This window comes from Planococcus citri, chromosome 2 (genome assembly GCF_950023065.1).
Source record: "Planococcus citri chromosome 2, ihPlaCitr1.1, whole genome shotgun sequence".
NCBI lineage: Eukaryota > Metazoa > Arthropoda > Insecta > Hemiptera > Pseudococcidae > Planococcus > Planococcus citri.
Window position 1 is genome coordinate 56,311,109 of NC_088678.1, and position 24,495 is coordinate 56,335,603.

The 24,495-nt window shown below is 32.5% G+C and overlaps 1 protein-coding gene across 1 annotated transcript in view; it reads left to right on the forward strand.

Annotated features, from left to right (window-relative positions):
* Positions 1–506: 506 nt before the first annotated feature.
* dpr12 (defective proboscis extension response 12) overlaps positions 507–24,495 on the forward strand; it is a 433,627-nt gene continuing 409,638 nt past the window's right edge. The window contains exon 1 of the mRNA XM_065351525.1: positions 507–756. The gene's annotated coding sequence lies outside the window, so the exon portion shown is untranslated. The remainder of the gene's footprint in view (positions 757–24,495) is intronic.

A 24,495-nucleotide genomic window follows, 5' to 3' on the forward strand; every position in this document is an offset into this window, starting at 1 on the left:
TTCCTAGCATTTTGACCCTCACGTCCGTAAGCCGTTTTTACTCTTTTTATAGCAAATTACAATGAGTAACTGAGACTAAGTAAGTAAACAAGCAAATGCTAAGTAGAAGTGATCAAAATAATATTTACTAATACTAAGTTATTATAGTCAAATAGATATTTTATTTTTAAAAATTTTTTTTAGCAACATGACCCACTCCCACTTGTTTAGTTGGGCACCTCATAAAATGTGAAGTTAACTTTTTTTCTCCCCCCCCCCTAAGAATGGGACACTTATTCTTAAAAGTTAAATTTACTAGAAAACTCCCCAAAGAAACCGTAGATTTCGTAGATTTTTCTTTTCTTTATTTTCATACAAAACATCGAAATCAAACCATTGGGAAATTTTCCTCCTTACTCAAGGTAAATGTCACCATCGGTATGGTAACACTGCAGTCAAAGGCGCGCGGTTAACCGAAATATACCGAAAATTATCGAAGGGTGTTGGGATTTTCCTGAGATTTACGGTAGCATCGGACGCTCCATGCATAATCGTTTTATCTCGAACGCAAAAGTCGTTGTTTCGTTGGTCGATTCAAGTGCTTTTATATTTCGTTTTCGTATAGTTCGTGCTCTTTTTATCTATTTTTTTGTCGCGTATTTGTGAAATGACGTTATAGTAGTGACGTTTATCGAATAATTATATTATTTTTGTGTTGGTTTTGTGTTTGAGAACATTTATCAGAAGTGCATATTAGTCATCGGATCGGAATTTCACGTAAGTTTTAAACGCACAATTTCGTACTCTATGTAAAGGATGTTGTGTAGATTATTTAGGTAGATTGCGATTTGGAATCACGTTGGAGCTGGAATGAAAACGTGGAGAAATAAAATACTTGCTTATCTTATCGTGGTGGTTCGGTAGTTCTTATTTTATCTAGTTTCTTATAGATATAGAAGCTCGCCGAATTCTTGGAACACGTGGTTACGTATTTTATTTGTCGATGGTGTTGTTTGATCGTATAAAGGACACCTACGTTTGTGTATTACATATGAGATGTGTTTTTTTCCTAGCCATTATGGACAATCACGAGCAATTCGACATTTCCCCATTTTTCCCCTTCAGTTGAACTATCGCACAATCTTCGCCTTTCCAGCGATGAATAAATTCACTCGCAGTTGCATTTTATTTGTATGCAAGTACATAAAGAAACCAGTCGTATGTATGTACTTCTACTTACCTACAAAAATTGGATACCTTAACATGTAAATAATGAAACAAATAATATGAAGTTTGTAGATTGTTGAGTCACTTAATCCTTCAAAGCAAAATGGAAAAAATTAATCGAAGTGATGAATACTTTGTGTAAAAAGGTGTGATTTCGTCTGAATTATAAAATTTCAGTGTGGTTTTCTTCAAATCAGACAATTTATTACGATAAGAGAATATCGTGAGTGTTGATATGTGACTTCTTGCTGAATTTCAAATTTTCGGTTTATTTCCAAAGCCTTAATTATCCACCAAGGATGCTTAAATACTCACAGGTAGCTTATACCTTTACCTACCTACTTACAGTATCGGCAATTTTTGTGAGAAAAATAAAGGTTTTAAAAGTAGAAAATTGAATGAATTTTTCTCTAGAAAAATGATCAATTCTTCATCTTATTTTCTCATGCTGATTTTTAGAAGAATGATTTGAAATCAATACCTAGATATATTTAAACGAAAAATTATTTCAATGAGAAAAAAAATTTAAGATACAGAGAAGGAAAATTTAAAACATACATGGATATGCTGAAATACTTCATGCATGTAAGATATCGAGTGCTGAATTTAATTTATTTTGTTTTGAAAGAAGGTAGACTACAAAAATCTGTTTTGATTAGGACAGAAAGCTTTAAAATCTTCTTCACACTCAATTTTCTTGAAATTCCACAAGCACTTGATTCTCTATTGAAATCCAAGACCCACAAACTGAGCTTAATCGTACTTGTGACTTTTTCAGTAGATTTAATCTACCTATATTTTTCAAACTTTTGGTTTCTTGTTGAACGAATTTTGAATTTTTCTCATACTCAATTGAAACCCTGAAGAAAAAGAAAATTGTGTCTTCTAATCAATTGAAAGAGTCATACCTTAATTATGATCAAACCATGTTCGTAGATCGTGAATTACATCAAAACTATTTTCTTAAAATTTTTCGAAAACCTGAATATTCAAAAATTTGTTGGAGCTTGGTCCAGAGAAACCTATGACTCGAAATTACCACGAATTAAATTGAAAATTTGCTGAAATGTGCAGTATACCTACATTTATTAATGTTTCTTTTGTTTCTTTGCTTGTTTGTTTTTATATTTTTTTGAACCAGTTTTTCAGAGCGAATTTTAGTTTCTATCTTTCCTATAATTATATAAACGGTCTCTCCTGTAATTGGTTTTAGCTGTTGAAGAGAGGTCTAAATTGTGAAATTGAATAAATAAATAAAATAAAATAATATACCTAAAGTAGATCATGAATATATAGAATTCAAGTTTTTTACTTCAAATTATAGATCAGCTTTTTAAAATTATTCTTTCATGTCAAATTTGAATTACCAAAAATTTGCTAAAATTTGAAACATTTTATGATGAATGCCCTCTAGACTTTCTCTTTCTTTGGGCCTAAAAATGTACCTATGCTGATATGAATGAGAGGAGAGGGAGATACTTAATTTTCAAATGTTGTAGTTACCTGTTTATGAAGAAAAAGTTCCTCAACTTGAAGTTCACTGTTCATCCCTTCAAGTAAGAAATATTTTTTTAAAAAAGCAAACCTTACACATTTTTGACTTCATTAACTCGAAAATTAAAAATTTTTTTCAACATTTACAGTGAAAAAAGGTGGAAGAGCTCAAGAAAGTTCAAATTTGGTAGATTAGACACTGAAACTTACAAGATAACCACTGTAAAAATGGCTAATGATTTTTTCATTATCTTTTAGCTGAAAACTTGAGTAAAATGTCAAGAAAAATGTACCTACAACTGAGAAATCATGATCTTGTTAAATTCTTGAATTCTAAAATATCTAATCCTGTGTTAGACTCTGGATCCATTTTTTCTAGTTTTAGATCGTTTTAAAGGCAATAGCATAAAATTATTAGCCTATTTTTTTTCTAGATTTCAGTTTTTTTTCCAGAATAAGTAGATTTTTTAGGAATCATTTTCGATGAACAATGTTTTGGATCAAACGTATTTTGATGAATTTTAATCCATTTCTAATTCAATTAATTTTTGATAAATTTTAAAAATTTTAATTTTTGATATTTTTTTGAAGAAATTAAGATTGGAAGATCGTCTCATCGTCTGAATTGAAAATAGAAAACTGAATGGTGTATTTATCTTCGATTTTTGATCATCCGAGTCAATGTTGGTATCTATCTATATCCCTTAAGCGATGATTCAATTTTTTGCTGACATCGCTGAGGAAACCTCCGGGTGCTGACATGGACCCGGAAGTTTCCTCAGTGATACCAGCTCTCACGGGATATAAAAACCTAATGGTCTCAAGTCGTTTTGGAACTTCCAGTAGATTTTTGAATTTTCCAAAGGGATAAAAATTTTAAATTGATGAGAAAAATGGATTATTATTCATTAAAAACGGCGTCTAAATTGATCGAAAAATTAGAGGTCGTGAAAATAGTCAAATTCGAATTGTCTTCTTGCTGAATTTAATTCTGATCTTTTTAATAAAATTTTTGATTTTTTGGAAGTAAAAGGAGGCGAGGAGAGGGGTTTATGAGGCAGAGTTGAATTTTTAAGAATTCGCCCTAAATCGAATTCAGGTTCTGGTACCTACATATTTTACCAAGGAGTGATTTTTGGTCTGGTTCAGAATTTTTCCAGCTCTGAGAAGTGATCTCTCCAATTGATAAGTATTTTTCTGTATTTTTGTTGAGAAATTTTCTATTTATTGCATCTAGCTGCATGTTTCGTTGCATAATCAACAATCGTATCATACGCATCGATGAAGTACCTACTGGAACTTCAATTCAACGCTCAATTATTCAAAACAAAACAACCCTTCATTAAAATATAAAAAAATAATTCACCCGCTTCTATCACCTGTCTGGTATACTTTTTATTGCATTGAAATTGAAAAGAGAAATGCTTCAAGCTCGTACAGTATAATATAGGTATCTCTACTTAATCAAATTTATCAAGGGAAATATCCGAGCACCATATACCGTTAGTTAAATTTGTTTTAGTCTACGAATACCTTCAAAGTTCGCTCAGCCACATCGGTTATTTGTTTTTTCACCAATCTGTGTGTTTTCTCTTACTTATCTATAGCTTTTCTCGAACAGGGGTATTTTTATTTCCAACTAATTAAAATTAGAAACGAACGCCAGAAGTAAAATTCCACGTACATATCGGTGTAATTTTATGGCGAGAAAATTACATCGTTTATTTAGCTCTCCGAGACCGATTAACAATCAACCGCGATCGTTCAGTTTTGAACTAACACGAATACCGAACACGGATTTTACGTTTAAATTAACAAATAGCTCGGAAATCTCTGGGCGTAATGAATTTCAAAAACACACAAAAACGTAAACAAGATCATGTTATAAGAGAAAATCTCTTCGGAAACCTCAACCCTCGAAGTAAGTTTTACGTGTTCGCTAAACCGACAACATAATTTATAGCAGAAGAAAACCGCAAAAAGCTACATAATTAGTTTAAAATTTAAACTAAATGCGGTTCACTTTCGAGATATATCAGATATGTACTTGTATGTGCTGCTGTGTTGTGATGTGTGAATCGAAGAAAACTACAGGATAATTGATTGGGGTGTAGGTAGTTCAGGTGTATCTTGGTTTTTGATTTCAGTGAGGTGGAAATTTAGAGCTGAAATTGGGAGCATTTTTCAATAGATCATCTGTATAATTTTTAGGAATGTTCAAAATGGCTTTGAACAAGGTTCAATTCATTCTTAATTTTGAAATTAAGTCTTCATATATCGATTTTGATTTTTTTAAAATTAGGTAGTAATTTTTTACATCTGGCTTCTCTGGTTCAAATTTTGAACTCAAAAATTCTTGAAAAATCAAACCATCTATTTTTAGCATCTCAAACATAAAAAGTTGAGAATTTTCCTGAACTTTTATTCCATTATTACTTTGATTTTTTCATCATATATGGCGATTGAGATACTTTTTTCTCTTCATATTCTGCCAAGAAGGTCACACACAAGCTTGATTAGTACTCCTGCCATATTAATATAATATTATCAAGTCTATGGAAAACTTCCACCCCAAATTGTACATAGGTAATCACTTACTCGAAACTAGGGCCCAAATCGGCAGCTCGTATTAATATTATTTTCGCGTACTCGATGAATAATTTTTTTTCCACCATCGTCGGTTTGGAATAAGAAAATTCTATACCCTCGGGTTACGAGTTGATATTACATCGCGAGTATAAACAAATTACTAACAAGTTCGTGTCTTTCAAGTTTTTCTTTTCCATTTAAATATTAATTTTTCGTCGCCGAAATAAAAATATACCTCGTATACAACACCTCAACGAGGGAATTCTATAGACTGAAATAATTTACATGTTTTTTTTTCTCGTGTATATTTTATTTTTTAACAAAAAAAAAAGCCTTGCTCGAAACTGTTTAATATGTGTGAGAGAGCTCAGAGCTCCTTCCTTTTTAATGGTAGTATGTGAAAGTTGAAAATACATTCGTATAGTATACCATAGTGGTGTGTAAATGGTACCAAATAGCGTCAAAGACACAGAAAATTAGCCTTATCTGATGAACTGTTCGCATTCGTATACTATTTATATGGCACTCGTACGTTAACGTTGAAAATCATGATTTATAAACATACACACGCGGAGAAATATATAAATAAAATAAAAAATTATAAAATAAAACAAAACGAGAAAAAAAAGTACCTACGCGGATAAAAGGAAAATACGGCGCCATTTTACGCGCACTCTTCAATGAAGAAAAAAAAATAGGGGTAGAATTTGTTATTCGTATGTGATTTATACGGTTCACGCATAAATACGTTTCAAAAATCGTTTATGTTGTATATTAATTGTTATTTATGTTTTATGGCGAATTGCCACGCTATGAAATAGCTTTGATTTATTCTCGGCGAATTTTTCTCTCCGTACTTTGAGCTCTCAAAATGTTACGAACATGAGGTAAAACGTGTTCCTTTTTTGCAATCGGTCTATATCTCTATACTCAAGTTACAAGTTACTATACCGCAGTATATGCAGCTCAAGGTATACAATATTTTTGCGAAAATCAACGCCAATATTTTGGCCCAATGGTGGGAATTTCTGTTTAAAATTCGACGAATGATGTTCGAAATGAAATGAAAATTTTTACTCGACTGTTTCGTCGCTTCATTGGCATACGATCGTCGAATGCAAACAAGATGGTAGGACGTTGACCCGCTGGAAACAAGTGGAATAAAGTAGGTTTTCATTTATGGAGAAAAAAATGTACGCGAAGAAAGCTTTACTTACACGAGATAACGTATTCATTTCACTCTACTACATACATATCGTCGTCGTCGGTATAATATAATATGAATTTTTTCACATTTTTTGAAAGATTTATTAGAAAGTTTTGCCGCGCCGTTTAATGAAATTGAACGGCAACTTATTCAACATGTGTGCGAGTGTATGGAAGGGTTATGTGTATGCGAGAGATGATACTACACGTGACTTATACGCCGAGCTCGCCCTTACACAGATGATTATTATGAACGAAAATGTTGCATGCAGGTTGTACGTAGATTTACAGTTTTATCTTGGAACATAACTTTCGCGCAGTTATTAAATATTTTTTATCTGAGAGACGAATAGGGGAAAGAAGAAGGGTATGAAATTAAGATGTATCTGTTGAGCGAATATTACAACTCGATACGTTTTGTTTTCGGTGCAATGGAATAAATATGCGCAAAAGGGGACGCAGGAGGGACAATTACTCTAATAATAATGTGGCAATGGTATGGCAAAAATGTCAGAAATAACTCATAATTTTCTAAGTACTCGTTTGTTTTTAAATCTGCATATTGTAAATAATAACTTGTGGCTGAAGTATAATAAACTTTTCAAATTTATTTCCAAGTGCAGGATGAAGCGCATTGGTGAAATTTTATAGAGAAGTGAGCTAGTTAGGTACTTACGAGTTTTTTTTAATTATTTTTTTTTATTTTGCGAGTTCTTCGCAGAGCACTAGACGAGTGCTGAAAATATGTTACCTATGATTTATGATGGTTGAAAATTGATACCTAGACTTATACAAACTCGTACTTATTACCTAATACGAAGTTCGTTCAACTTCAAACCCTTGTGGTAAAATCAGAGACAGTTCCGACGATTTTTTGTGGAGAATTGGGTCGAGTTATATTCAAAAATACGCCATAAATGCAAAACACGTTGAATGATCGAATAAAAAATACAGAAAAAATCTTTTGAAAATTTGTAATTCAAGAAGTAAAAAGATGGGGTTGAAAAATTACCAAAGCCTGGTAGAATTTTACTCAATTTGCCGAATTAAGTTACTTAGCAAAATTCGTGTGAGGGAATTTTATAATTTTTTTTTGTTTTTTTTTTTACTTCAAGGCCAATATTAGGGGGAACTGAGAAATAAATGTTTGAATGTGGTTCAAATTGAAATTTTATTGAAAAGTGGACCATTTTTTATTGTTCGAGAATGCCACAAAAACTCCTTATTTGACATAATATATTATCTACATAATTTGGAAGGAGAGGAGGAAGAGGAAAATCTAAATTTTTAAGTAAAAACCAGAAAAATCGTATTTTTAAAAATATATTATATTTAATTTAGTCATTTGAGTAGTGCACTTAAAGGCTGATAAGGTCCAACGTGTGGAGAGCTGCTTAGCCTCCTTCTGTCATCCTTTTGGTCTAAAAGAATCACAGCCTCACAATTCTGGTGTTTATGGAGCCAGTTCACGTATGCGTTCACTTTTCGGTGTTATAACTACATATGTCTATTGGTTCAAGCCAGAGGTCACTTAGAAGTTGCTCATTTGAGATAAACCAAGAAGCCTTGGTTATGGCGCTCATGAACTTATTTTGGAAACGCTCAATGACGAGGCGATTTGACCTTTTTGTGACACCCCAAATTTCACATCCATATGACCACGCAGGAAGAAATATGGTTTTGTAAATTAGCCTCTTGTTAGCTAAGCTCAATTTTGAATGGCTTCCAATTAACCATTGAAATTTTCAAAGTTGTAGGTTCATATGGTCACGTTTCTTTCTAACATGTTCTTGCCAATTCAGCTTACAATCTAGGTGTAAGCCCAAGTAGCAGGTGTGCTGTGCCATGGGGACTGGTTTGCTGTTGATGATTGCTTGCGGAGTGCAAAATCTACATGTACTGATTTGTTTTCATTCAGCTGGATCTTCCATTTTCTGGCCCATTTGACAATATTGTTTACAGCTGTTTGAAGATGACTTACAGCTTTCTCATAATTATCGTCACACGCAATGACATAGGAGTAATCTGCAAACAGCATGGCGATAGTATCTTCAGTAACTGGGAACCCGTATGAAAAAAAAAACTAGTCATCACTACTAAGTACCACTAGTAACTAGTAGTAACCAGTGGTAACTACTCGTCATTGAGTGATGATTAGTGGTAACTACAAGAAACCAGTCGTGATGACTATTCACCACTAACAGGATGAGTTGTGATTAGTAGTTACCACTGGTTACTACTCATCAGAAAGATGCTGATCAGTAGTGATGACTGGTCAGACTAATGGTAACCACTAATCACAACTAAAAATTTTACAGGTCAAAATTAAAAAATCAAATAATTATTAACAGGATGAAGTACGTGTGACTATTTTTATGGAAAGTGGAAACAGCAATTATTTTGCATAGAAATAATAACTCAAACACTCATTTTGGCGTTTTTGCAATACCTGGTTAGCCATATTTAATTTAAATAACTTTAAATTTTGAATGGGGAAATTATTTTCCTGTTTTGGAACATTAAAACCTTTTATTCTTGGACACAATTTCAATACTCAGCACCCCAAAAGCAATCATTCACTTTATTCTTTGAAAATTATGAATTATTTCAATTTGGGCCAATTACAAAAAATCAAAAATAAGGAAAGCTCCTTTTTTTTAGGTATAGATGGTGCAATATCCATTAAAATTTTATCTAGAAGTACGAACATACTAAAAACTTGATTATATATCCGTATTTTGTATTTTGTAAAATCATCATACTTGGAATTTTCTAAGTCCAGAGTGCTGAAAAGTGCTGAAAAGTGCTGAAAAGTGCATATAAATCCTTAAAACACCTAATCTTTCAACTTCCCCAGTAGCCCAGTAGGTTAGATAGGTGACTACAAAGCGAGAGGTCCCAGGTTCGAGTCCTACCCCAGGTGGAAATTTTTTTGGTTTTTAAAATTTTTGGGGGTTGAATTCTTTGACCTAGAAGGGTCTACTATAAGAAACAATGACTGTACTGCCGTAAAATATATGTTTTAATTGATTTTCAGTTCAAAATATGTACATCCTGCAGCAACTACAACTACCACTACCACTGGTTATTAGTGTAGTGGTAGTGGTAGTGGTGTCGAAAATACCACTGGTACTTTTTACCAGTGGTGATGACTGGTTTTTTTTCATACGGGAAGTCACTTGTCAATTTTTATAATTTTTTCACGTGTAGTTGTAAATATAAAAATGAATAAAAATAAAGAGAGATGGAAAGAACAAATTCACAAATTTTCATTCAAACATTTTCAATTAAAATAGAAATAGAAAATTGAAAAGCACATAAAATACCTACTTAGGTATACGATATTTAAAATTGAAAAAACAAAAATTTGTTGAAGTAGGTACATAAACTCTCTTCCTTCCTCCACTGTTAAAACTGAAAAATGAAATTGGTAACACTAATTCCATGTGATATAGTGATCGATTTATGATCTATGGAATCGTTGTTGGCATTTTTTTTCAGAGTTTTAATACGAGTTGTAAAAATTCACTTACTTATCTACTTACCCGAGGTGTTGGTGACATGATTTTTTTATGAGTCAGTTCTCAGTTACATCAAAGTTTGAATTTTTGGTTCTAAATTTATTTTACTTGTAAAAAGTTGTTTTTATTCAAAAATTTGTCTTTTTAAAATTGGAAATGGGTTCAGATCTCATGTGTAAAACATTATTGAGTTTTAAAATAACACTTTCTTCTAACTTTCACAGGGCCACAGACAGACAAAAAAAAACAAAAACCAACAAGCTTTAATTGCATTTATAGTTTGGCCATATTTTTGTGACACTGTTTGAAAAATATCGAATTTTCTAAATATGACTGGAAGCTCCAGAACGGCTTGAAACCAGCTTAAATCGACATAGCATGGTGATTTTAGAATATTATATAGTCAATTTTTAGCTCTCCAATTTCATTAGGTCAAATTTTGAAGAAATTTCAACTTTCAGAAATCTGCTGTAGGTATAAGCTCCAGTCCAGATTCCATAACTGTTCCAACACTGTTTGAAACAATTTCCAGTTGTTTCGAGGGAAGGGGTGAAAAAAAGATACATACTAATTTTCATTTTTCTAGTTCAATATGCTAAAATTTTGGATTTTTTTTTCATTTTGATCCGAGAATTTTAAAAATTCACAAATAATCTAAAAATGTACTTGAGCGTCTAAAATTTTGGTTGGTGATGTGTTTTTGCATTCTTTTTCGATTCTGCTTTACTTGGCTCAAATGGTTTCCTGCCAGTTGGTACAGCTAAAAGGCCGATCTTTCTCTTTTTCAAAGGCAAACTCACAACAATTTCTTAGGCTAGGTACTTGCTCCTAAAAATTGGAAGCACAGATTTTCATTTTAAGGGCCTCAATTTTTTTAAATGTTAGTAACGTACCCTAAAATTACGAGGAATTTACCATAACTTCCACGTGAAGTTGCTCATAACTTACCAAAAATTATTTGCCAAGAAAAAACACAAAAATTCACCAAGAACCATCAGTATTTGATCAGCTAAAAATTACGGTAATTTATCAAAAACTAACGGTGATCTACGAAAAACTTCTGGCAATTCGCCAAAAATTTTATTATGAGTATGAAATTGGATAGTAATTTAATTTTTCCTTTTATTTAAAGTCATCAAAAACTCTAGGAGTGGACGTTCATCTAGGAAATTTTGGCTAGTTGGATATTTTTGCATGTTTTCAAAATCTTGTATATTGAAACTTAGAATATTTTTTTTTGCCTGTTTAAAATACCTACCTACCTCCCTTATGAGAAACAGATTGATGAAAATAAAAATACCGACTTAGCAGGGTAACCTATTAACATTGCATTCATTATTCGCTTTGCTTTTTCATATTCACGAACTTCGTATCGAGCGAGCTTTTAGCGGAATATTCAACAAAACGCCAACACTTGTAACTCGTATAATGACACCGCAGAGAGTTAAAACTAAAATCAAAATTTCCCAGTGACGAATACATACACAAATCATACCCATAGAAATGACCTGGGAAAAAAATGGTAAAAATTAATGAATTCTTGATTCTATAGTAGATGATGATGGTATTCGTTCATCGTATAGTACGAGTATAATATAGAGCATTGAAAACTTGGTGGTCTAATAAACTAATAACGACAGACAGGTCTTCGGACATCTCCCTGGCCTAATTTGAAATTCAAATCAACAAATCGTTTATAAATATTCAGAGTTTTATAGCGTAAAAATTAACGCATATCTGCAAACCATTCTCTCTCTCATATATAGCCTCTAATACATTTCGGCCATTTCACAACCACCACTGCATAATAGCCTCCCAAACAATTATTGATTCAAAAAAAAAAAGCAAAAAAAAGCGTAACTACAGGGAAAAAATCACCGTACCTCTTGCAATACGATGAGGCTTTTATCCCATAAAATAACCACTGGTCCGCATGACGTACTTTTTGCGCTACAATGTATTTACTCAGGGCGAGTATTAAATAGGATTTTTTTTTTTACAAAATGAAAGAAAAAACTGCATTTTTTTACGTAGACATATATAAAATCGACGAGTTGATTTTGCAACCTTTATTTAGCACGGTCATCGTCGTCGCCATTACGACGTGTGTCGTAGCAAGTTGGCAAAACTCGTTCAACTATGTAACATTTCGTTTCGTAGTAGTGCCTCTTTTTACCAAAGAGGTGAATGTGTTTGCACGTTAACAAACACGCGAACTACCTTACCCTTCGATGCATTTTTTTTTTTTACCCGACTGAAGTTCTCGCCCGTCCAGTGACGGCGACGACCAATATTCCGAGGAACGACCTATTTACGGAATGTTACTTGGAAATTGTTTCACGACTGAGAAGCTAACCGAGCAATGAGGGGATACATCTTGTGGTAAGACGATCAAAGAACACGAGATACAAAAATGGATGTAAAAAATATGATCCTGTTGGGGTTGACGTCGTCGTCGTGGTTGTATTCCTGCCTGCCGAATCATCCAGGCGAGTATTTTAATCCTTTGCACAGTATAGTGTGGTTTATGTGGGCACCTTTTGACAAAGAAATGAAAAGAATTTCTCTTCTTTGCGAAAGTTACGAAATTTCATCGCGGATGTTTGCTGGACATTGTATTTCCCTACCTTATCGAAAAAATAGTTACCTGCCGAATTTTTGACGATGTGAGGGTAGAGGCACCAAATATGGACCACCTTTTTTTGGAGGATTGCCACTTGAAAACTATAGAGGGTAGAAACCTCCACAAAGGCTTAAAACGAAGTTCCATCTTTCCACTAACACTGTACAAAACGTCAGGGGTGGAGATCAACTTTAAGTATGTTTTTTTTTTTTATTGTTGAGTGACGAGTGTCAAAATGACAGTTCGAAATTTTGGATGCCTAATATGGACCACCCATAAAATTTTAAAATAAACATACTTTCACATTTTTCAAAACGTCATATTTACTTGTAGAAATGAACAAAAAAACGTATTCTAAGCAGTGGAGGTTAATTTTGAATATTTTTAAAAATTAAATGACGATTAAAAATTTTGGACGCCTAATATGGACCACCTAAAGAATTTCAAAATAAACATATTTTTACGTTTCAAAACATCATTTTATTTTGCAGCTATGAACAAAAAAAGCATTTCAAGCATTATCACTTTTTCAGCGGCTGTGAGAAATGATGAAAATGAGTAAAAAATTCAATATCAGAGGTGGTCCATATTTAGCGCACCCCATAAAAAAACTTTGCACCAAAAATTTCTGTACATACCCTCATTTTTAGCAAAAACTGATCACTCCAGCAGAAACCACGTCCTTTTTTGATAGTACATATAAACGTCATAACATTTAGAAAATTACACCACATATACATATAAATTTTAATAAAAGTTGAAAAACACACTTAAATAATTTTTCAGTGTCTCAAAACAGTTTTTTGTGAATTTTTCAGCGATTTTGACTTTGAGTACCTACAGTTGTAATTTTTGTCTCATTCGTTTTTTTGGTGAGAAATACTTACATCGGAAAACATTTTATCCCGACAGATTGCGATAATTACCGACGAGAACGGGTGTTGGTCCATATTGCGGACTGGCCCATAATTGGTGCCTTTACCCTTATGTACATACAAAAGTTGTTAGAAAGGATGGCGAAAGTTTGTTGTATGTATTTATTTCAGTTTTCGCCTGTTTGAATAAGTAAGCCAACTCACCCCCAAAATATTTACCCAATTTAATTTTTCATCAAATTCTTTCAAAATATTTTTAAAAATAAAGACAATTTCAAAAGTAAGCAATTCTCACTTAAAAATATTCCCACGATTATCGTATATTTTTGTTATTATCAAAATAATCCATCGAAGGTGTATTCGCGGATCGCCTACGATGAAAAACCTCCGCATTAAAACAACCACGTTGTTCGGATTGATTTGCATGACAATGAAAGCGAGTCTACGGTCCGATGTTGATGTAAACAATAATGTTTTTCAGTTTACGCAGCAGCGAGAAAGTAAAACGTTGGATAAAATGAGAGACGAGTAAATCATTCATTTCTTTCCAATTTGTCGGAGACGGAAAAACTTGTAGGCTTTTTGTAATACTTCTTTGTTCTACCGGCGCTAAAACAAAAGATCATTTGCACCGAAATTGAGGAGTTGAGGCAAACTAGAGGGGAAAAAATCCCTCCTAAAAAATCCATTAGGGAGCAATTAGTTATCTTAATTTCTTAAGCCGGAGCTTAGAACGAATTGCTTTTCATATTCGTGAAAGTGTTTGGCGCGGGCAAAAGAATTCAATCGTTTTTTCGTTTTAAAGCCATTCGGAGCGAAATTTTTTGAAGAATCGAAGCGTTCTTGTTTCATCTGCACCTTTAACTAATCAAGTTTCTCTTTTTTGTGTGTGTGAAAAAAAAGAAGTTGCTGAGAAGACTTTTAATTAATTATAAAAAAAGTAGGTCCTCGTATCTTCGCCAAGATGGAGTCGAGTTTGGATCACCTGAAAGTTGTTTTTCTGAAGGGTTCTTTTTTTGTGTGTGTTAGGTATGTGCCTGTGGTTTGTTCGTTATTACTAGACATGTGTAGTGGTCTGGATAGGATAGTGTTGGGTAGTTTATGTACTTTGGAATGATTGTCGAAGATGTTTTAGTGATTGAGTCTATTGCATGGTTCTAAAAATAATACGAGTTTATGACGACTGAATGAATCCAGGGAGTAGATTCGTCTTTTTTTTGGACACCTCCATTCAAATGAACTTGCCAGGTGTTTACTTATAATATCATTTTCTGATGTGATTTTTTGACTGAATGTTTACCAGATTGAGTAGGTACCTACGTAATGCTACCTACTAATTTTGTTTAATTTTTTTTTTTTGACAGATTCAGAACTCGTTTTAATAATAAATCGTTATTGTGGTTTTCACAGTTTAATCTGAATTAATTTTTTCGTTCATTTTGTCTTTAAAAAGAGAAAATTTATCTTTTTCTTTTCGAAACGCATAGAATATGGAAATGACTGAAGGGTCTTTTTGAAAATTAATTAATTTTAAATAAAGTCTAATTTACGAAGAAAATCTGATACATTTTTTTTCGAATATTCGCGAAAGCTACGTATTTTATATTTTAAGCTCGACGGTATAAAGTTATTGCAGAGTGGAGATTACGCTTGTCGGATGTTACTCGACAGAATTTTTTTAAAAAATCTCCCCGTGGATTTCTTTTTAATCCGATAGTATTTTGACGAGATTTCATTCGAAATGGTTATCAAATTACAATACAGTAGGCTCTTTTACACGTAGGTAGTTCTGAGGTGTATTTTGTTCAACAATTTGGCAAACATAATAAAAATATAATGATTTTGCATTAGCCTTCTCACAGTGATGAAATATTCTATTTTTGGCGTGACCTGATTCTACATAAGTAGAGTGAAAAGTACCTGAAAAAAGAGCGATGCGTAACGGAAATTTCCACCTTTTTCAAAGTATTCGCCAATTTGGGAAAATTGAAAGCGATTTGATGGAAACATGAAAAAAAAACGAGTTGAAATTTTTACTGTAAAATAATTTTTTTACCAAGTAGGAAGCTGATAGATTGCAAAAGTTATCTGGAAATTTAATTTATAAAAATTTTCCCCCTCGAGCAACAGAGTAAAAAAGTTACCTACTTTAATGCGTACGAATGAACTTTCAGTTACACGACCTACATCTTTATAACTCTATCAAGCAGGTAGGTATATCTGACGGATTTTTTTTATCCTCTCTTCCGTATCGAAACCATAAAGTATAAATTCTACCAACTTGGACAATTTTTTGTATCGTAAAACGCGACCGAAGAAATTTCCAAGTTACGAGGTACCTATTTTTACTCTCTGAGTGTAGAATTATTATTGGCTCGGAAACGTGACCTTGAACCGAGTAAAAGAAATTCAATGTGATCGACAAATCCCAGTCGTCTACGATGGGAATAATCTGGATTTGAAAACTCGTGACTGGATGTGTCGATTAATATTGAAAAATTTTTGTTTTCTTTGCGAAATCCGCCGTTGAAAATTTTTTTCAGCGGCATTTACATTTCGTTATCGTTTGAGTAATATATTCTGTGGAATTTGTATAGTTGCGCCGTATTTTGGTCAGATTGTTGAAGCCTCTTGGCAAACGAATTCGGTATATTGAAAATTTTTTCTACTTGTATCGAACTCTATATTCTACATAAGTATTTTTTGTGATTCGCCTTACATATTGTAACATTAGTACTTGTACGTGCGTAAAAAAACAATTCAAATATCTATTGTAGATACATATATCAAATCAAGTATATGGAACGCTTATATCTACCTACCTACTGACTTACCTAATACCTACTTGTGTAAATCGTATATGCTTTGATATGCAATAACATATCCCCACATATTTTTTTTTTTTATTTCGCAGATTTCACGTGTATAGCTTACCTATTTACATAAAACAAAAATTACAAATATTTGAAATTTTTATTCAAGCTGCTGTATTTTTATACGTGTATAAAGGATCTAGGTATGTTGGAAATTCCATTGGGAATGCATGGAAATTCTTCGAATACGTTTTAATGATATATCACTGCAGTTTGTTTTGCTTTTGTTGCTGGCTTTTTTTTTCAAATGTATTTTTGCTTCCATGAAAACGTACCGTTGTTAGAAGAAATGGCATTCGTTGACTGTTCAACTTTGTATTGCATCTTTATGAAAGGAAATGCTTTAAGGCACCTGCAGGTAGATGGGTATGAGCTTTTAAAAAGAATTTCATCGAGTTCTTGGGATTTTTTCACCTTTTCTCCCTCGTGAAATGAAATACAAGTTGTTTATTTTTCCTGTTTTTTCCCCTTTTTTTTCAGTTATGAAAATGTGTTGATGAATTATGTTCACCAATCAGTTAGGTACGTTTATGGAGTGGGAGAAGAATTTCACTTGAAATTTTCAAATCGATATTACATATTAGCGAAAGGGAGAAGGAGTAACAAAAAGCAACCTTAAAATTTCAACTGGAACTACATATATAGGTACCGTTTCAAACGTAAAGACAGAAGAATTTGCAGTTTTCAGGGTTTATATTCGGTTACTTTTCAAGTCGGTAACCAAGATTGCTACTGAAGGTAGAAAATGTTGATAATTGATAAGAGAATAATTTGCAAAAGTATAATATTAATTTTTTTTCCAACTGGCTACATTGTCGTTTCAGCGTTACAGTTGTTACAAACCTCTGCTTTCCAAATTGTCAGATCTAGTTTCCTGTCAAAAAAATAGTTGAAAATCTTACCTTCTGTCAAAATTACAAAATATACTTATAGTCTCGTTTTAGCTGGAAATGGTCGTTTTTTTTTGTTGCAAAAAATCAATTTTTTCCAAAAATTATTCAAGTATCACTTTTTTAACAAAATAAAATAAAAAGTTTCTTTTTCCGACAAAAATTGATGAAAGTATCATTTTGTGCTAATAATTGTCAAAAATACCTGCTTTCTGCTGAAATTGTCAAATTTTTACCCTTCACCAAAAAAAAATGTCGCCTTTTCACAAAAAATTCCAAAAACTCTGTTTTTTTCAAAAAATCACTTTTGTTTTATTGTCAAAAAATACCAAAAATCTCACTTTTTTACGAACAAATTTTTAAAAGTGGCTACAACTTTCTTTTTTTTACAAAGAATTACAAAAAGTCCCAATGTTTTTCCAAAAATTATTCTAAATTCTCGTTGTTTTCTTGCCGAGAAATGCCAAAAATTTCACTTTTTCTCAAAGAAATGTTTAAAATTTCTTTTAAAAAATTAATTTCTGCTAAAATTGCCAAAGTTTTTCTTTTTACCAAAAATTTCTCGCTTTTCACATAAACTTCTAAAAAGTCTGTTTTTCCCAAAAATTGTGTACTATAAAGTCTCGCTTTTTTGTCAAGAAATGCCAAAAAAGCTCACTTTTTCACAATTCTGTAAAAAATTATTTTTTGCTGAAATTTCCAAAGTTTTACTTTTCACTCAAAAATTTGTCGTTTTTCACAAAAATTCTAAAAACTGTTTTTTCCAAAAATTAAACTACATAAATAAAGTTTCCCTTTTTTGTGAAGAAGTGCCAAAAATCTTATTTCTTCACAAACAAATTTTTTTTAATTTTATATTTTTTCCTTCAGGAATTTGTCAAAAAGTCCTGGTTTGTCTGAAATTGTCAGAGTCTTGTTTTTTTTTTTTAGCAGAAGTTGCCAAAAATTTCGAAAATGTCTCGTTTTTTATCGTATAGATAAAAAAAATCGCTTTTTTGGCATAAGTTAAGTATATAATTGCGACACAATGTATTTTTTTTGTCAATAATTTCCTGAAAGCTGGAGTTGTTTTGCTAAAATTGTCAAACTCTCGCTTTTTACAAAAATTCTTGCTTTTTAGCAAAATTAGGGTGCTCAAGATTTTCATTTTTTGTTCCAAAAATGGTCCGAAAGTCTCGTTTTATTTTGCTAGAATTTGCCGAAATGCATAATTTTTACGTCAACGTCAAAGCATTGCTTCTAGCCAGAAATGTTCAGCAATTCTAGCTTTTTCAAAAATTCATAAAAAGTTTTGTTTTTTAGGAACACAGATTTGCTTTTTTCCCAGAAATTACGAGTATCAAATGATCCTTCATTTTGCAAAATTGTCAAAGTCTCGCAGTTTGCAAGATATTCCAAAAATTCTCACTTTATTGTTGCCAAAAATTGCTAAAACTGATGCAAAATTGTACTCAGTTCAACTTCTCAATTTTTTTTATTCATTTTTTTGGGCAAGAGGGTGTTTTTTTAATGCATGAGTAATGTTTTGCTCTTCTTTTGCCCCTTCTTGGGGAAATTTTTGGGATTTTTTTGAGCTGCTTTAATTAATGAAGTTATAAGGTACTTTTTATTGCGGAAAAAATTGAGTACGAGCCGTTAGTTTTTCTTTTCCTGTTTGTTCTGAGGCAATAAAAAGTAATTTTTCATTCCTGGCGCAGAATCCGCCTACTTCTTTAGTCGATACTTCTCATCTAATCTCATTTAGTCACTCGTAGACCATGACCAGATTTCCGGTTCTAGTTACTTTCTGAATTTCCAAATCATACCTTTTGCTGTTTGCTATTTTCCCCCTTGAAAGTGTTGGTATTTTTTGTGAAGCAATCAATCAAATTTTTAATATTTACTGACCGATCTGATGTTTAGGTATCTAAGGGACATGTATTTTTTTTTTAATGAGGCAAACTTCTGCTCAATCGGAATTGAGGTTCAGGTCAATTCACTAATTTTTTCAAATTTCAGTTTGTGCTTACAAAAAATTTCTCATAAGAACTGAAGAACGTCAATGAACTGAATGTAATTATTTATGCTGTACCTACATTTTTTTAATTTGAGCAGAATGACAACGAAGCGACATTGAGTTGCCTTTGACGTTAACATCGTAGATAATTAATATCATCAACGGCGCTATACGCGAAATAACGAAAAAAGAAACCAGCCTACGTAATAGGTACCTTGCTACCTTGTACCTTACGTACATCGCAAAAGAGCCAAATGAAAAAGTTGGCAACATCTTCGTCACGTTTTTAATAAGCGAAGAGAACAAGCTAAAAATCGTGACTAGCAAAATGAAGTCGAATAATTTGATAGCAAATCATTAGGAAACTGATTTCGATCTCATTACAATACAAATGTGGCCATTAAACGCGACTCATAAAAAAAGTAAACCGGTTCACTCGTCAGATGTTTTTGACAAATGAATATGGCTGCTTTTTGTAAGTAAGCGTAGATTTTTTTTCCCTCTCAATCGAACGTATCCATTTCATACGATACACAATTCGCAGCAAAGAATACAAAAATCGAAAAGTCGTAAACTTTTATGCGATTCTATCTCGCTTTAATACGAGAGGAAAAAAAACTTTACCCTTGATAACACAGTTTGCTTGTCAAAATGATGGTGTCGGATACAGACTTGAAACCTCAGTCGATAGATATCCGTTTACATAGAAGAAACTGTCCTCCTACTTTTTACCAGTATAAAATTTTCGCAAGGATGACGGCGGCGGGGGTCTGCAAGAAAAAAAATACTTCTTTATTATGTTGCTTTTAATGAACATCGAAAATTCACGAGCTGACGATAATTCAATGCTCGTGAAAACTTTTAACGCGATGAAACTTTCCTTATCGCCAAAGTATATACAGAAATGACAATAACAACGTTAGTGTAAACTGATTAAAGATCTTTTATCAGATCGCGGCTCTTTTTTTTTCTTTCTGCGCCTTTTTCCTACCTTTTCTTGCCGAATGCCCTAAAACAAAACGCAAAAATGTGTTGTTTTTCTCGCCATACCCATCGTGCTTCTTTGCCGTCCTAGTCGGATAAAAGTTTTTTCTCTCTCTTTGGCTCTCCGTCTTTCACTCCCTTGATAACGCTTACCGCGAACAAGCCGCTGTGCCGCATCGATTTCAAAGCGAACAAACTTCCTTTCGAATCTTACAACCAGAGACGAGCAGTTTTTCCTACGCTCTTCGAGACACCCTTTTTTCCAACTTGGACTACTGATACCTAGTTCGAGATACGTACTTGGTATTTTGCTTCTTTTTTTCTCTCTCTTTCTCTTTTACGAATCGGAAAAATTCTCAACTCGACGACAATTCGGAACAGTGGAGCGTTTATTAGCACATATCAGTAAATTATTTATTCTGCTTTCCTTTTTACATATGTACGTATGCACACTGCTCAGTGAACTCGATCGTACAGTAGTACGATAGTACCTACTTGGAAAGTTGCAGCATAACCAGAAGCTCTGCCAGGACACGTTAACGATAAACATGCCCATAGTACCTACCGGTGTAGTAAAGGGTAAAAATCTCTAGAATAGGATGACTCGTGAAACACACGCTTTTCGTTTCGAATATCATTTAAACCATTCGTATAACACATCGTATAATAAAAATAATATTTCTTTTCGTCGTACGTACGTACGAACGCTACTCTAGATGTTTTCTCATTTTCTTCTTTCACTTTTTCTTCATAATGTTTCTATTCTAATCCCTGTATATGAATGTTAGACGATCTCGACATCCTGTGGCGTCGTCGTAAAGATTTCCGTCTTTTATTTTTAATCCAACGAAAATCCCTGCCAAGGTGAAGAAAATGAAAAAAGAATTCTTTCAGTGCTTGAAACATGCTCGAGTTCTCCAAACTTGACTTTTTGGTCCGTGGAAATAGGAGAGTATGCGGCGGCGGCGTTATTGTATGTATAGCTTCAAAAATGCAATTTTTTTCTTTATAATTTGTTGCACATTTCAGTAACGTTTTAGTGGTCGAATGATGTCGTATATTTTTTTGGGGGGGGGGGGAGGACGAGGAATAGTAGGAAGACGGCTAGGGGGAATATTATGTTACAAAAACAGAGTCGTGAGTCTTAATTTTTACGTGAAAGTCGAGATTTCAAAATTTTGAAAAGAATACATACATAAAAAATAGAAAAATGATTAACATATTTGATGAAAGTTTTGGTAAAAATGAATAAAAAGCAAACATTGAACAATATTTCAATGAAGTTGAACAAATTTGAGCAGATTTTTTTAAATATTCTCAAAATTTAATGTAATTTTGTTAAAACCACAAAAAAGGTTGCAAGAATTGTTCAACTAACACGTTAATTATTGAAATCCAACATGGAAGAAAAATCATTAGAATTGGGCAAACTAATGTCTCGTTTAAAGCTGCTGTCAAAATTGTAAAAAAATCCCAAATTTTTTCAAAAAATTCACCAGTTTTTTTGCTTAAGTTTTCTTTTGAAAGTTTCCAAAAAGTGTTTGGTCAAAAATGTCAAAAAGTGTAATTATTGTGTCAAAATTATGAAGGTTTCAATATTTCTGCTAAAAAAGTTTTTTTTCAAAGTTGTTCAATAGAAGTCCTTTTTTTTCGGAAAGCCATGTTTTGTGCTGATACCCTGGCTTAGAATGTCAAGAAAAGACGAAAAGACAAAAAGACAAAAAGAGAGAAAGATGGAAAGACTGCGCGAATAAATGAATAAATGCATGAATTAATAAAAAAGAAAAAAATTTCAGTATTGAAATAAAATTTTAGAATTCAGTTCAGTATTTAGTTAAGTTCAGTTCAGTTCACTATTTGAAATATTGAATTTGAAACTCTCACTGTGTTTGTCTCAACCACAGGTCCATATATGTACTTGGGTCTGAAAACACCCACAGATTGAAATAGTGTCTGTTTCAAACACTGGTCCTTACCACTGATTGATACAGTGTCTGTTTCAACCACAGTTGTTTTTAATTCTGATTGTTTGATTTTGGCCAGAATGTGGAGTCGGAATTTCTGGTTCGTTTTTTGAAATTTTTGGAAATATTGAATTTGAAACTCTCACTGTGTTTGTCTCAACTACAGATCCATACTTGGGTCTGAAAACACCCACTGATTGAAACGGTGTCTGTTTCAAACACAGGTCCTAACTTGGGTCAGAACACACACACTGCTTATGTGAAAAAAGTAGGTAGGTACCTAAGTAATTAGGATTTTTAGCCAAAATAGCCGAAGAAGGTTCCATTTGTTTTCCAAAGTTGTCTACAGCCACAGTTTTCTCTAAAATTGCGAAAGTTCCATTTTTTGACAAATTATAAAAAAGTCTTCATTTTTGCCAAAATTGCTGAAAGTCGCACTTTCGTCAAAAAATTATCAAAAAGTACTAATTATCGTCAAAATCGTCAAAAGTTCAAATATTTATCAAGAAACCCTGTTTTTCAAGTTTCTTAATAGAGGTCTTATTTTTTTCAAAAATTGTCAAGAAGTTTTTTGTGCTGAAATTGCAAAAAACCGTGCTTACTATTTAGGCTGCCGTGAAAAAGTTCGATTTTCTGTTTATGTCAAAAAATACTGTTCCTCGCCAAAATTTCCAAAAAAAAGTCATTTTTGGCAAAATTGTCAAAAAGTTCCATTTCTTGCCAAAATTGTAAAAAATCCCACTTTTTTTGTCAAAGTTGCTAAAAAATCGTATCTTTTTAAATTGACAAATAAAATTACGAAAAGGGGTTCTGCTAAAATTGTCAAAAAGTTCTTTTTCCTACCTAAACTGCCATCAAAGTCATGTTTTCTTTATTTGTCAAAAACGTTCTGCTTTATTTTAAAATTTTATTTTATTTATTTATTTTTGCCAAAACTGCTGAAATTGCCGATTATTTTTTAAATCGTGTCACTGGGCCCTACCTCAAGGGTGATGGTTTTACCAGTCAACGTTTTTACGAAGATCTGCATTCTTCTGAAACAATAGAAACAGACGCACAATTAATTAAATTACACACAGGCACAAACAAAAATATCATTCATCGGGGTATATAAATACGTCATGTAGGTAAATATTAGTTCAACATTTTCGCGATAAAAATTACGAGAAATTACACAATGGCTAAAATTTGAGACAAATTTTTTAAAAACGTGCGCAAATGTCCTCTTATCCAATTTACCTGCTTGAAAGGTACGGAAAATGATAACGAAGTGACAAAAAAACACAATTATTTTGAAGCTGAATCAGCCTTTGATTTGAATTGTGAAAACATTCTCTAAACTTTGAATGAAATTGAGAACTAAAAAATCTGCTCTATTTATCCTATGATAACAAAAAATGAAAATGGCTCAAATTCACATCCACTATAATTATGGCTAGAGCTACACAGAAACATTCTTATTTGGTGAGTCGTGGTCAAAAATCCAAAAAAGTGACTTTTGAGGGAGACCTAACATACGTATATTTTATTAATTAATTTATTATTATTTTTTTGTTTTCAAAAGCAATATCAAATAGGTAATACTTAATGAAACGAAATGAAACGAAAAATATTAAATTTGAACAAATTTTAAAACTACCTACTTTAATGAAATTCTTTTTCAAAATACCTCGCTCGTATACTTACTTTGAAACGCATAAAATAAAAAGTTTGGAAAGTGAGTCAATTTTGACCCTAATTTTCGTCCTAAAATATCTTCGCTGTTCGGTTTTGCTGTTTTAAGCCTTTCTCGCTTCTCTCGTCGTTGTTTTCCCTTCAATGGGGTGTGATTACACTTTAAAATTGCGAATGATTAACAAACTTTTTAACGATTTTTTAATGAGAAAATTAAAAGTTGAAAGATATCAAATTATCACAATTTTGGAAAGCAAGTTTTTTTTTCGCCTGTAACTACCTAAATAATCAATAAATTTACAAACTTGCTTATAAAAAAAGAGCAAATATTTTTTAAAGAACTGGAACGGAAGGATTGTAAAATTTCAACCGTTTTTAGAGTTGGCTGAATAGAAATAGAACCTACGAACTAACTATCTTATTATAATCGGTTTCAGCTTACCTACTTGTAAATATTTTACTGACAGATCAATTTTAAGCCTTCTTTTAAGAACCAAACAAAATTGTCAAATGAAAGAGTCACGTTCATGTTTTATACTTACTCGTACCTACGTAGGTGTAAGTACATGCTACCCACATGACAACATTTTCTTCCTAGTT